The sequence below is a fragment of the Lupinus angustifolius genome, chromosome LG19 (assembly GCF_001865875.1).
Source record: "Lupinus angustifolius cultivar Tanjil chromosome LG19, LupAngTanjil_v1.0, whole genome shotgun sequence".
NCBI classification, from domain to species: domain Eukaryota; kingdom Viridiplantae; phylum Streptophyta; class Magnoliopsida; order Fabales; family Fabaceae; genus Lupinus; species Lupinus angustifolius.
This window is the reverse complement of record NC_032027.1, coordinates 2,573,100-2,587,732: the sequence shown is the minus strand read 5'-3', so window position 1 is coordinate 2,587,732 and position 14,633 is coordinate 2,573,100. Positions and strand designations below refer to the sequence as shown.

The window sequence follows — 14,633 nt, the reverse complement described above, 5'->3', positions numbered from 1 at the left end:
GGAGTAAAACAACCTCATACTTATTATCACAATAAACTCCTAGTGGTATTTCAATGTCATCGACCACATGTAAGTTAGTGACAAAATTTCGCAATCATATCCATGGTCTGATGTTTCAAAACAAACCATGAACTCCACAACCACGGTTGAAGGAGCTATGAGCGTATGTTTAGCAGGCTTCCAAGAGATAGTATCTTCAGTCAAGATAAACACATATCCAAAAGTGTAGTGTCTATTATCTAGACACCCAAAAATAGAGTCAGAGGACCCAATAATCTCTAAATTCTCAGACCTCCGATAAGTGAGCATATACTCATTTGTTCTCTTTAAGTAACGCATAACACGTTTGACTGCCTTCGAGTGATGTATTACAGGATTGCTCAAATATCTTTTCAAAACACCAACGATAAACGATATGTCGCGATGTGTACAAACTTGAGCATACATTAGACTTCCTACTGCAGATGCATAAGGAACTTTTTGCATCTCGTATCTTTCATAGTCATTTTTGGGGCACTATTCGGGACTAAACTTGTCTCCCTTAGCTATAGGGGTATCATCTGATTTACTGTCTTTCATGACAAATCTATCCAGGACTTTATCTATATAGCTTTATTATGACAACCTTAGGATACCTTGAAAGCGATCTCTCAATATCTGAATACCTAATACAAAAGAATTTTCCCCCAGCATCTTTCATTTCGAAATTATTCGTTAGAAATCTCTTGGTCTCATATCACTGCTAGCAAGCAGTATATCATCGACATATAATACCAGGAATATAAATTTACTCCCGATGAACCTATGTTACACACAATCATCGACTTTATTTGCCTCAAAACCATATGAGGTAATAACTTGATGAAATTTGTGAATTCATTATCAGGAAGCTTGTTTAAGGCCACAAATGGATTTCTTTAATTTGCATACCCTAGACTTTGAGCCAATTGACACAATTTTCTAGTTGCACCATATAGATTGTTTCTTTAATGTCACTATTTAGAAATGCAATCTTAACATCCATCTGATGTAGCTTTAAATCAAAATGAACTATTAGAGTCAATATAATTCTAAAAGAATTCTTCGAAGATACTTGAAAGAATGTTTCTTTATAATCAATGTCTTCTTTCGAAGACACGAGTTCATACTGTATTAACTCCATGTCATCCTCATGTTCTTAAAGAAATATGTTGGTGCAGCGGAAGTGATCGTTGCGCAGCGTTGACCACAAGCAATCAAATAATGTGCATAGAATAAATAGAAGAGAAAAAACAAGAGAATTTGTTAACGGGGTTTGGTCAATTGTGCCTACGTCCTCGGGAACGCAAAGCGGCTACCAATATATTATTACAGAATAAGGATTACAAACCCTAGCACACCCATGGACCCACCTACCCATAGGGTATTTCTATTTGGTGGTTATATCTGATGCACATTAAAACAAGGGACCTGAGTCCAATATATAACATTGATATTCTACTCTTTTTTTATACTAGACAATGTGAGACTAATACAATAACATATTTCAAGCATTCCCAAGAAAATACAATATAATCACCAAGAATTGCACTTCTCCTCTCTCTAGTGGATCTCCTTAATGACATTTCTACTTCTTGAGGTTGTTGAATTTGTTCTATAGGAGCTTTATAGAGAATCTCATTCTTGTCTTGTTCTGAAATAGTGTCAAGAACAATATTCTGAATATTATCTTCTATTACCGAAGGTATTCCTTGAATTGTAATAGGCACAAGAACTTGTTCACCATAAGTGACACGTTCTTCCTCAAAGACAACATTCTTTATGTTCTCTTCCTTCCTAAATTCAACTTCCTCAAGAAATCTTGCATTTCTCGTCTAAAAAATGTCTTTAAGTAGGATCATAAAGTTTATAGCCCTCAGAGTTTCAACGTAGCCAACAAAATAGTAGCTAATTGTTCTTGAGTCTAGTTTCCTTTCATGTGGCCTATAAGGTCGTGCCTCAGATGGACAACCTCATTTGTGTAAGTGTTTTAAGCTTGGTCTTTTATTAGTCCAAAGTTCATATGAGGTTTTGTAAACTGCTTTACTTGGCATCTTATTAAGGATGTAAACTGTAGTCTTTAAAGTTTCCCCCAAAGAGACTCTGGCGAGGAAGAATGAGTAATCATACTTCTCACCATATCCTTAAGAGTTCAGTTTAATCACTCAACAACACCCTTCATGTTATACTTACCTAACATAGTGCATTGTAGAACAATTCCAAATTCTCTAAGGAAAAACACAAATAGCCCTTTCACAACATCCTTATTGCTCTTTATTTTCTTATTCTGAGAGGTCATAGTCAAATGAGCACTTTCATTCTTATCTCTCTACAGTCTCACTTCCTCTTGCACATAGTCCTTCTGAGTGTTATAACTCACTTTGAATTGTCCAAAGTGTGCAAGAAGCGAGATCAAAACCAAGTGCACGAGCAAATCATCATCAAGCTTTAAAATAAGTGACTGGAGTTTTGATGTGACATTAGACGTATCCATAATATACTCCATTATGTTCCCTTTGATTTTATACTTCATGAAGATGAGTTTAGCCAAAAAACTACTCGTCTCCGCCTTTTCATTTTTGGCAAAGTATGGTTCTATTTCTTCAAGGAACTTCCTTGCTCTGACCCTCAGAAGTAGAGCCTTGAAACGCTTATGGAATAGAGCATTTCATGATCTTTAGACATATTCGGTTAGAGTGGTCTCATTTCTCAATTTTAACCTCAACAATGATTTTCATAATAGAAATGAGTTTCTCCACCTGAAGTGCCAGATCTAAATCCATACAGCCAAAAATAATTTCTATGGCTTCCTTATAGACCTTAAAGTTTATCTCATTCAACAATGGAGTGTTCTTAATTTGAGCAGAAATATTTGAAGCACTAGTAAATGAACAAAACAAATTGCAATCATAATTACAATTAAACTCATATTCAACTTTAATACTTAAATTCAAATGATGATGATGCACATCACAAGTTATCTAGCACAACATTAATATTGATTCTTTGGACAAAAATATTAACTTGAAAGTGATACACTCAATGTAGTAATCAAACATTAATAATCAGTCATGTCAAACAATAAGTCTTTCTTTGGAACGACTTATTATTCACGTGGAAACTCATACGATTATCACATATTTATTGCTACAAGTATGTTTGTTATTTGGGTCAAATACTAATCTTCGTTTGGGTCGATCATTATTCGCATAAAATTCAAACATACAATTGGCTTGATATTTTATATCAATCACTAATGTTGCTCTTGTTTAAAATGGTCAAACATTAATCATAATGCATATCAAATAATAAACTTTTCTTTGGATTGATTTATCATTCACATATATAACTTTATAATAATCATATGTTTATCATCTCATGTGTGTATATAATCCGGCCAAATAATAATCTTCCTCTAGCCCGATTAATACTCACATGGATACATATATGCACTAGCATTTGATATTTATTATTAACAATTCACAAAAATATTATCACTTTGGCGACTTCTTGTTTAATAGGTTCACTCAAAATGTCAAACAATTTTATTTTCTAAAAGAAAAAACCATTTAGTTGAGTTTGGTTCAACATAACCTTAATCCAAATCATATATTATTTATATCCCTATATAAATACATATATTCATTATAGCCTATTGGTAGCATTGTATCATTCTCATCACAAGGACTTCATTTTGAATTCCGCTGATGGACCTTCTGAATTTTCCATAAAAAAAATATTCTTATTTTATACAAGATTAAACATCGTAGGGCAACGTCCAAACAGAAGTAATGCTTCAACAATAACAACCACTTAATAACACAATCAACCATCAACCAATGCAACAAATCATAAGTGTTGCAATCATTTAAATAAACAAGTCAGGCAATATATATAAAACAAGATATGTTCACATAATACACTCATCACAAGATATCCAACACAACTTCAATTTCTAGTCTTTGGACAGATAAATTAATTTGTAAGTGGTACTTTCAATATAATAATCAAATATTAACAATTATTTCTTTCAAACAATAGCCTTTATTTGGACCGACTATTATTCACATGGAAAAAATCTTTATAATTGTTACTTATTTATTATCACATGTATGTTATTATTTGGCCAAATTGTGTCTTTCTTTAGACCGAACACAATCCGCATAAATAATCCCATACTTATATATGTAATCTTAATCAATTTCTATAATAGAGGTTACTTTGGCAACATATTTCATCCATTAATTCAAAAATAATTACCAGACAAAAGGAAAATAATATGGGTGTATTATAAAAAAAATTATGATATTAGAATTAAAACATTCAGATTTGATATCTTTTTTTGTATTAACAAATTTAATACAATAATATAATTTCAAATAAAAAAAAGATATATTACATATATATCAACACATAAAATTGGATGCAATCTTAATCAAATATAAAGTAGATCCAGAGTGAAAACATAAAAAGATATATGCAAATCATTATAAATTCCAAATCAAATATGATCATGCATATCTTAAAACATATATGTAACATTGTATATATACAATTTCACACACTAACATAGTAAAATATATATAACTCTAAGCATTAACCGTAACCATTATATATATATACATATATTAACTTTAGTCAGTAATTACAGACATCACAACAACTTTAAACTGAAAACAATTACATATATACATATGTATATTTTAATTCACAATATATACAAGGTCATGAATTTCATATTGTAGATGTATAAAATAAAAACACATCTTAACACATATATATCTTATCCATATATTTTAACAAATTGCAAAATTGTAAAGTGACAAAGTTAATGTCCAACAGCAAGGAATTAGTGCACATATAATATACATAAAAGTTAATGCAATGTTCATGCACAGATCTGAATATATACTTCAACACAAGTTGCAAGGATTCATAATACAAATTACTCATAATTGAGATAAGTGGAAGCGGATAAAAGTTATATCATTGTTCCTAAATACCCAATTTCCATAACCAATAGTGGAAGCATAAAAATCTCCATATTTAAAAAATTAGGGTTCATAAAAAATTGGGGAAAAACATCTTTAATGGAGAACCATAAAATTCAGAACTTAAAGCTCTGACTCCACTTGTTAGATATTTCCTGATTATTGATGAAATATCAATCCTAGAATCTTGAATATCATGATTCTCACTCATATAAGTTTCTTGTTTTCTATATAACTGTAGTTAATTATTTTTCAACTAATTTCGTATATTTTAACTAACGTTAACATATACTTTTAGTCCCTTATCGTTTTTTAATTGTGAAAAACAATCCCCTTTTATTTTTTAGCTAATTTTAGTCCATTTTATTTAAAAAGTAAAAAAAAAACCACAAAAGATATTATTAGGAAGCAGATAGGATATTCAGTTGACTCAGATGGAACAAAAGATAAATATATTTTCAAAATTTGAAACTTAAAAATTCTAATTCAGTTAAATAATTCCATATTAACATGTGTTATGCTTCTCCATTAAGTAATTATAGTTTCAAAATTTTAATATAGTCAAAATAACAAAATTAAATCATTAAGTTTAAAAAATTTCATCATGTACCCCGACCTTCCATGCTTTTAAACTAGCTAAGGCGCTAACAACCTTGCAAACATTCAGTTATTAAACCATAATTGATGGTCAGGATGAAAAATAAGTTTTAAAAACTTACTATTAAAGTAAGTGAATCCATATTGGGTAAAAAAATTCTAGTACATAAATTAATATAATTTATATTTTCCAGTTTATAGCCAATTTCATTGTAAACAATAAAAGTCTTATTTCTAACAAAAAATATCATAATTGGGTGGGTTAAAAATTACATAATTGTAGAGGGACCGTGATTCATACCTTTCCAACAATGTTAAAGTTGAAAAAATGAGGTTATAGCCACACACTTTGAGCTTATCTATCTAAGCAAGACTATTCACCATTTTTTTATTTTTAAGCACATGACTCAGCATGGCAGAGACATATTCTACACCGCTGCAGCATTTCTAGCACATGCCACATGGAATGAACGTGACATCCAAAACAATAGGAAATCGATGAATTGCTATTATTAATCTTATTAAATATTAATAAATGTGTGTGGACACATTGGCTGCTACGATTGTGACAAAATGGAATAGGGCAAGAGGATATGTATGTCTTTCAATTCTATAATGTAATAATTATGCCTCAACATTTTTTATGATATAGATAGATTGATTATTGTGTTAGATAAGAATAATTTATGAATATAATATTTCTTAGTGTAAAATTTTAAATATGGATAATAATATATTATCTAACATTTATTTGTATTACTCATATATAATAGAAGTTAAGTTTAAATATAAATAATAGATAATACAATTATAGTATAAAAACTCTCTTAAACTCCCCTCTACGTAAGTATGATTGTGATCACACTCCCCAAAATCTTGGATAGATGCATTATTGTAAACAAAATTCTTTAAATATGCCTACATGGAATAAATATGTGGTTTAGGCTTGTGGGTATAATTTTGCACATATCTAGTTATGCACATAAGTGATAATTTTGTTTATTCATTTATATGTTATTGATTAACGTTTGCTTTTTCACAAAATAATGTATAAAAATCCCATCCTTTAAAGAAAGAAGAATCCCCTCTTACAGCCTTGAGGTAACATGAATCATTTGTCCATGTTTCAATATCACTTAATTAAAAGAATTTAAAATATGTGTTATTAGTGTAAAATTTTATACTATTAATTTATATTACTTTTCCTTGAAAATAAATAATAGTAATATATGAATAATAAACAATTTGTTAACAGTACAAAAAATACTTACATTTTATATATATATATATATATATATATATATTAAATCCTACATTTAAGAAGAATGAATGAGATGAAAAAGTTTATGTAATTTGAGATGCAACTGATAAAAATGAGGAGAGAGGAATTAAGAAGAATAAAATCAAATTATGCTCATAAATATGACATTAATGATGATGTATCGTTACATAATTATTATCAAAATTATTTAAGTCATTAAATGTGAATTAGGAGAATCATTAATCAATTAAATTATTATCTTAACTGAAATATAACTTAAATATAAATCATAGCATTTAAGTCATTAATCAATTAAATTATTATCACTATTACTATAAGACGATAAAATAACAAATATAAGATTAAATTATGGAATGAAAGGCACAGATGTTTCCGGTGCATTTGCATAGTTAAAAATGCAGATGAACATACTTACACATTTAAGTGAGAAAAATAAATAAAACGATCCAATTATTTCTTATTTGTTCCAAATCTTAACTGGTGTATTAATCATCACTTGCAAATTTCTTAGAATCAAATTGAGTTATTGTTCACTTATTCACATTTAAATTACAATGAATGAAATCAAATTTTGCTAATAAATATTACCTTAATAATCACGTATTATTACACAATTATTAAAAATATTATTTCAAATTTTAACTGAAAGATAATCATATCATTTAAGTTCATAATCAATCAAATTATTATCATTATTACTATAAGAAGACAAATGAAAACTATAAGATTAGATTATGGAACGAAACACAATGAATGAATAAGAAAGAGAATAAATGGATATAAAGTCACCTTCCTATTGTTCAACACAAAATGATCCTAATTATTTTTTTTGTTACAAATCTTAAATGTTGCATCAATCTTTGCTTGCAATTTTTTTAGAATCAAATTGAGTTATTTTCCATTAATTCACATTTAAATTGCAATGAATGAAATCAAATTTTGCTCATAAATAATACCTTAATGGCCACATATTGTTACACAATTATTATCAAAATTATTTCAAATATTAACTGAAACATAATCATTTTATCTAAAAGATAATCATATCATTTAAGTTCATAATCAATCAAATTATTATCATTATTACTATATGACGACAAACGGAATCTGTAAGATTAAATTATGGAATGAAACACAACGAATGAATAAGAAAGGGAAGGAACAATGTAAAGTCATCTTCCTATTGTTCAACACAAAAAGATCCCAATATTTTTTATTTGTTCCAAATCTTCAATGATGTATTAATCCTCAAATTGAGTTATTGTCCATTTATTCATATTTAAATTCAAATGTTGAAATTAAAATTTGTTCATAAATATTATCTTAATACCCACGTATTGTTACACAATTATTATCAAAATTATTTCAAATATTAAAATAAATATAATCATAGCATTTAAGTTCATAATCAATCAAATTATTATCAATATTATTATAAGACGACAAATGGCAATTATAAGATTAAATTATCGAATGAAATACAATGAATGAATAAGAAAGTGAAGGAACAAATGGAAAGCCATATTTCTATTGGTGAATAGTGTGAAATTTGATGAATCATAACACGAGTTTCCATTATATTTATCTATTTGTGTGATGAAGAATGAATAATTGTGGATTACCTTATATAGTTTCTATAAAGTCAATCTCAAAATGATTCGCATAGTTATTTCATGTTGTACAACAAAATAGATGAGTCACAAGGTAAAATGAAAATAAAAAACATAGAATCAATATTGTGCTACTTCTTCCTCAAGATTAGGTAGCAAAACTTATAAACAATGATTTCTTTACGAAATTAAGGGGAATTGATCAAAACACCAGAGTGTCACAGATTATTTACTTTTTGTTTCTTCTCTACCATCTCGTCATTGTACATGTCATTTCCAACATTACGATGATGATTATTTTGAATAGAAAATTCTATAAACAAATTAAGATATGCAAAAGGATATAGAAAACTAATCTACAGTGATGTTTCATGGGTGACCCAACAATAAGAGACACCAGATCAAATAGAACAATTGTCGACACCCTCATTAGAGATATCTCACTCCTCTGGTTATCCAACAATAACAATATATCTACAAAATAAATAAATAAATAAAAGGATTTTAATACAATATCTTCAATGGAAAAATCAATGAATAGATCTAAATGCATAAAACCATTTTAAAATAAGAAATTTTGAAAATGAAAAATGATATAAACCAAGAAGAGAGAAAGAATGGTTGAAGAAAAGAATAATAATGAAATGAAGGAGTGAAAGAGAGATATGAGGTTCTCTGCTTAGTAATAAAATGGGAGAGAGAAACATTGAAGATGGAAGAATAATAAAGAATAAAGATAGGTGTCAATGGATAGTAGCAAATGTTATGGTATGGTGAGGTGCATTGAAGGTGGTGAAATTCTTTGAACGAGAAATTTTTTGTTATGAGTATAACATATGACACTTGCTAAGGTGTAAGAACCTTCTTCTTATATCATGCAAAGTTGACGGCTAATATTTTTCTTGACTTGTTAAGTGTCAATTCGTGGTGACCATTTTTTCTACATTATAATGTTGTTTTCTTTGGTTTTATTTTATTTTATTGTGTAGTAAAGGTGAAACTAAGCTGGGAATATGACCCTCTTAAGTCTTTTACCATGCTTGTTATAGCAAAAATGATAGCTCTTGTTTCATTTGGTCATTTGGTGCTTTTTGACATTGTTCCTATCCAATAAGCATACATGGCTGTTATGTTTAGCAAAAAAAAAAAGTTAGGGTATGTTTGCGGATTATTTTTTGGAGGGCAATGGAGGGAAGGGGAAGACTTGGAAGTCATAAATACACTTATAAAAAGGCACTTAAGCCTCTGTTTTCCATTTCCTTCTCCTCCAAAACTTCACTCCCAAACAAGGCCGTAGTGAAAAAAATATACAGTAAATGAGTTGAATATATGTAGTGAAGATCTCAAATCTTCGCAAAGAGAGTAAATTAGAATAAAAAACATTTGTCTGGTTTGTAGAGACAGAGAAACAAAGAAAAAACATAGAAGAAATGATTAAAAATAATTTTGATATTAATGTTTTCAATAATTAAGATTCATATATATTAGAACATTATAATATCACTTGATTGATATAGGGAATCTTAGTAAGACTAAAACAGAATTGTTTTGTTTGTCTTCTCCCCCATCTAGTTATGATATAGTAATTAGTGGTGGTTGAAATTTGACTTTATTTGCATGTCTGGTTTTAAACTGACCTTACTCCTAATAAGCATGCACAAATTTGTGAATACTTAAACTTGTGGAAATTGATAGTTACACGTTTTTATGGTATTTTATATAAAAAAATATATATGTTTTGATTTAGGTAAACAAATATAGAAGTTGGTTATATTTTTTATTTTTCTTTTATAAAAATTATACATTAAACATAACACTATACCTCGATTAATTCGACTCAACTCAAAAAATCCATTTCGGTGGACAAAATTGTCTCAACATTTTTCTCGCTTTTTTCATTGTGAATTTCAAAGTCAAGAACTTTGTTGAGGAAAATCAAACTCCTAACCCTTTGATAAAGTTTAAAAAGGTGTGCAAATATTAACACTTTCCCAAAGTAACTTTTATTTTGATTGACTATCAATTAAATACAAGAAGTAAATGCATAAAAAAAATTATAACTTATAATGATACATTCATCTTTTTAATTATAATAAAATTACATTTTTATCATTAAATAATAAATATATTAAAAGTTATATTTCTCTTTATATTTTGAAGTATTTACTTCTCTATTAATAAAGATGATATTAGTTCATTCTTAGAGTGGTCGAGGTGTGCCCTCAACCATATGAATAAAAATCTCGAGGCTCTCTCCAAAGTGAATTGGTGGAGGGTGAGAATGTATTTGCCATTGGATTATTTAATAAGTTGAAATCTTTCTACATTAGATCAAATCAATAGTGGATACACACTTTACAAACATTACAAAAGTTTTATCCCTATATTGTGAATAATGATAAGATTAACTTTATCACTTTAGAGAAAGTACAGAAGTTTAATCCCTATAATGTGAACATGAAAAGTATAACTATATAACTTTACTATAACACAATAATGTGTGGCAAAGAAAAAATTGTTCAAATACTACAATGTGAACATCGTGACTATAACTTAACTATAATAGCGGTCATTTATGACTAAATTGTCTGTACAAACATCTCTCTCACGTTCTGGACATTTTATTTTCTAAAATCATTCCATAAACAAAAGATAAGAAGCTTTTTATTTATTTATCATAAGTGACATATTTATGGACAAAATATAGAAAGACACTCTAGATCTTTCGTACACGGTAAGCAAGGCAAGTACCCTTTGTTTTACTTTAACGTAAACTTCAACTTTGCATGATATAATTAGCTTAGAGTTTAAATATTTTAATGTGGGGTTTCTCTTGACCATGCTCTAAGTACTTAAACATTGAATTAATGTATGTGTCAAGTAACATCTAGTTCCCTTGAATGTAATGTGAGTGAACGAATGGTTTTGATTTTAAAATTTTGCTTTATCCTAAAATATGTTCCAACAATTTGAACAACCTGATGTCGAAAGTGTATGAAAAATAAAAATAATATTTTGGTGCTACTGCTAAGGATATTACATTATCCTATTAGTAAGGAACTAATCATTTTTAGAGTATATAGTTGTTTTTTCCGACAAGTGTCAGGTCCTCCAATTGTGACCTTTTGGTTTTTCTTGTAATAGTGTTCCTTTTTATTATGTTATATATGTTATTCAACTAATAACAACATGCGGGGATAGCTCAGTTGGGAGAGCGTCAGACTGAAGATCTGAAGGTCACGTGTTCGATCCACGTTCACCGCATAATACTCATTTTTATAATCTTATATTGGCATTCAAAGTTCTCTTAATGTGAATTCCACAGTCACTTTGACCATCATTTTCCACCGATATTTTGGATTTTCTTTTGTCACTGAATATTAATTTTCAATCCACAAGTGGACAATGTCGGTTTGTCCTAAATCAATCATATTATATCATGTTAGTTAAAACAATTAAATACTCATGACTTTATCAATTTTTGTTTTATTATCATTGGTTAGGAACAAACTTCATGACATACTTAAGGACAACAGATCCTCATCCATCTACAAGTATTGTATAACATTGAATTTATTTTTATACATATATGATGAACAGTTTTTTAAATCTTCATGTATAGTTAATATTTAGGACAAAACTAGGGTAAAATTATTTGAATGTTTGTGGTGTTTTTTCAATAAAAATATACAACATTTATAACTAGAGTTTAAAATCTATGTAAAGTTTTTGACACTATCAGCACATCGTTCATCATTAATTTGTATTATTTTTATTTGAGAGTCAATGGTAGTTAATAAATCAATGATAAATATTGACTGACAGTGTAAAAAACATTTATCAGTGTATACATATTAAATTCTTATAACTATTATATATGTTCAATTTGTTTTATTGCCGTGTACCAGAAACGATGGTCAATGTGAACATAACATGTACTCCTAAAGTTTCCTAGAAATGATTTGAACAAAGATAAAGAATGCTAAAGTTGTTTGGCATGGAGTATTGTTTGGCATCTTCTAGTAGGGGGCATGTTTACGGTGGGAGAAGACAACAAAATGATGCTATACCTGTATTCAGTGCCTTAACTAACAAGTATATTGTACATTACATGACTATCAAATTTCAGGACATTTTTTATACTTATATAATGAGGTGTTATTGATAGTCTATAATATTTATTTTCACTTTTTATTTGACCAAAACATCATTTAATAAAATAAAAAACAGGTTTAGTTAAAAAAATAGAGTATTAAAATATTATAGGGTGTCTGAAATCGATCAAAATAAAATGTGTTTTCTTGAGAAAGCACTATCGTATTTAAAGAATCTACCATGCTTGCTTGAAAAAATGTTATTGTATATAGAGAATCTACAATGCTTGCTTATCGTAATATAGCCATTTTATGATGTTTGTCTAAGAAAACGTTGTTGTTCTAAAGGATTTCATGGTACATTGTTGAAAGAATATTGTTGTATAATAAGTATTCTGTATTCTATAGTTCTATAGAATCTAACTCAACATTCAAATGCATTCACATAGATAGCACTTATAACTTATAAGTGTTGTTGGATTGCTAATTTAAGCAGTGTTGATTTTTAGATATTGGGTACATTATATTTTAATTAATACATTCATTGATTACCTTAATTTATGCACATTACCTTAAAGTGATAATTAAAATAGAACAAATAGAATAATATTATATGATAAAATGAAAAACAACAAACTTAACTAGTTTATTTTGGTGTTGAGTGTAAAAAAAAGGTTAGGTATAAGGAATATTAATTAGCACATTTTTGTAGTGTGATATTTGTGGATGTGTTGTATGGAAATGTTTCACTCTCATGTTTGGTTTCTATTTTTTATTAAGATTGATTTTAAAAGTTACATTTTACTTAAAAAACAAGAGGTTAAAATGGGGGATAAAGGTGAGAATCAAATGGTCTCATCTCCTTCACCCTTAAAATTGTAACTTAACATTTTGTTTCAAATCTTATACGGAACATCGAAATCTCACATTTTTTAATCAGATTCTAAAAGATATCAAATATTTCTATTATCAAGGAGTTTTGTTAACTAAAGTTTATGCGGTACTTATTACATTTTATATTTTTTATATACTAAAGTTTTTCTTTCCCAACAATATCTTTCTATTTTATATATTTAATATGGTTATATTATTTCTCCCATTTTTCTAGAACTCGTCCTTTATTATTTAAACTATTGGGCTAGTTTTCTAAGTGAAGATTTCCTTCATACCCGAAACTATAACTTAAGTTTTGTTTAATAAAAAAGAAACATCTATCACTTCACAAGACGGTTAAAAGCTTCTTTGAATCATGGAAAGTTGAGACGTGAACCTTTTCTATTCCTATTCAACAAATTAACAACTTTTTTTATAAAAGAAACGTGATTATGAAAAGTGTTCACAAATGGATTACTTTATATCAATTGACTTTGGCTCAAGTGATACATGTTTGATTCCCTTTAAGCAAGAACTCGGGTTCGAGTCTTGTGGATGGAAAAAATGTTTGTTGGGAGAATTAGCCTCACATACCTGTAGATGTTCTCGACTCGGACAAGATTGCCTTCAGTGCGAAGATATTTGTATGAAACCAATAAAAAAAATGGATTTACTTAATGTTCCCTATGTTTTTATTTAAAATTCCCACATATGAATGGAATTAAGTCAATTAACAAATTGGATCAGGTTGGTCAAATAAAACAATGATAATATGTAATCAATTGGGTCACATTTTCTTTTGGTTAGTTGCTTTCTTATAAAGATTTGAAAAACGTATTGTATCCTTGCATACCCACATTTTTGTTGGGAAATAAATCTCTAATTATCTACTTTATGGTCTCCATTTAAATATTTGTTAAGTTACTAACCTTAACATATTATAAGAGATAAAACTCAATTTCTCTCTTGTTGTCATGTACAAAAATATATTATTCAATTATGGGTGAACCTTTCGACTGATCTGATAGACTTCTACGAAAGTAGCATATTAGAAAGTAAGTCTCATATCTCCTACCACATTGTTCTGAGAATAATTTAAATATATGTTGAATTACTCTTCCTATTATCAATTAGTTTCGAGATTAAACATTAATAATATTTTGGATGA

At 28.4% G+C, this 14,633-nt stretch overlaps 1 non-coding gene across 1 annotated transcript; it reads left to right on the top strand.

Annotated features, from left to right (window-relative positions):
• Positions 11,690–11,762, top strand: TRNAF-GAA. The gene has a single exon. It is a non-coding gene; the product is annotated as a tRNA-Phe (tRNA).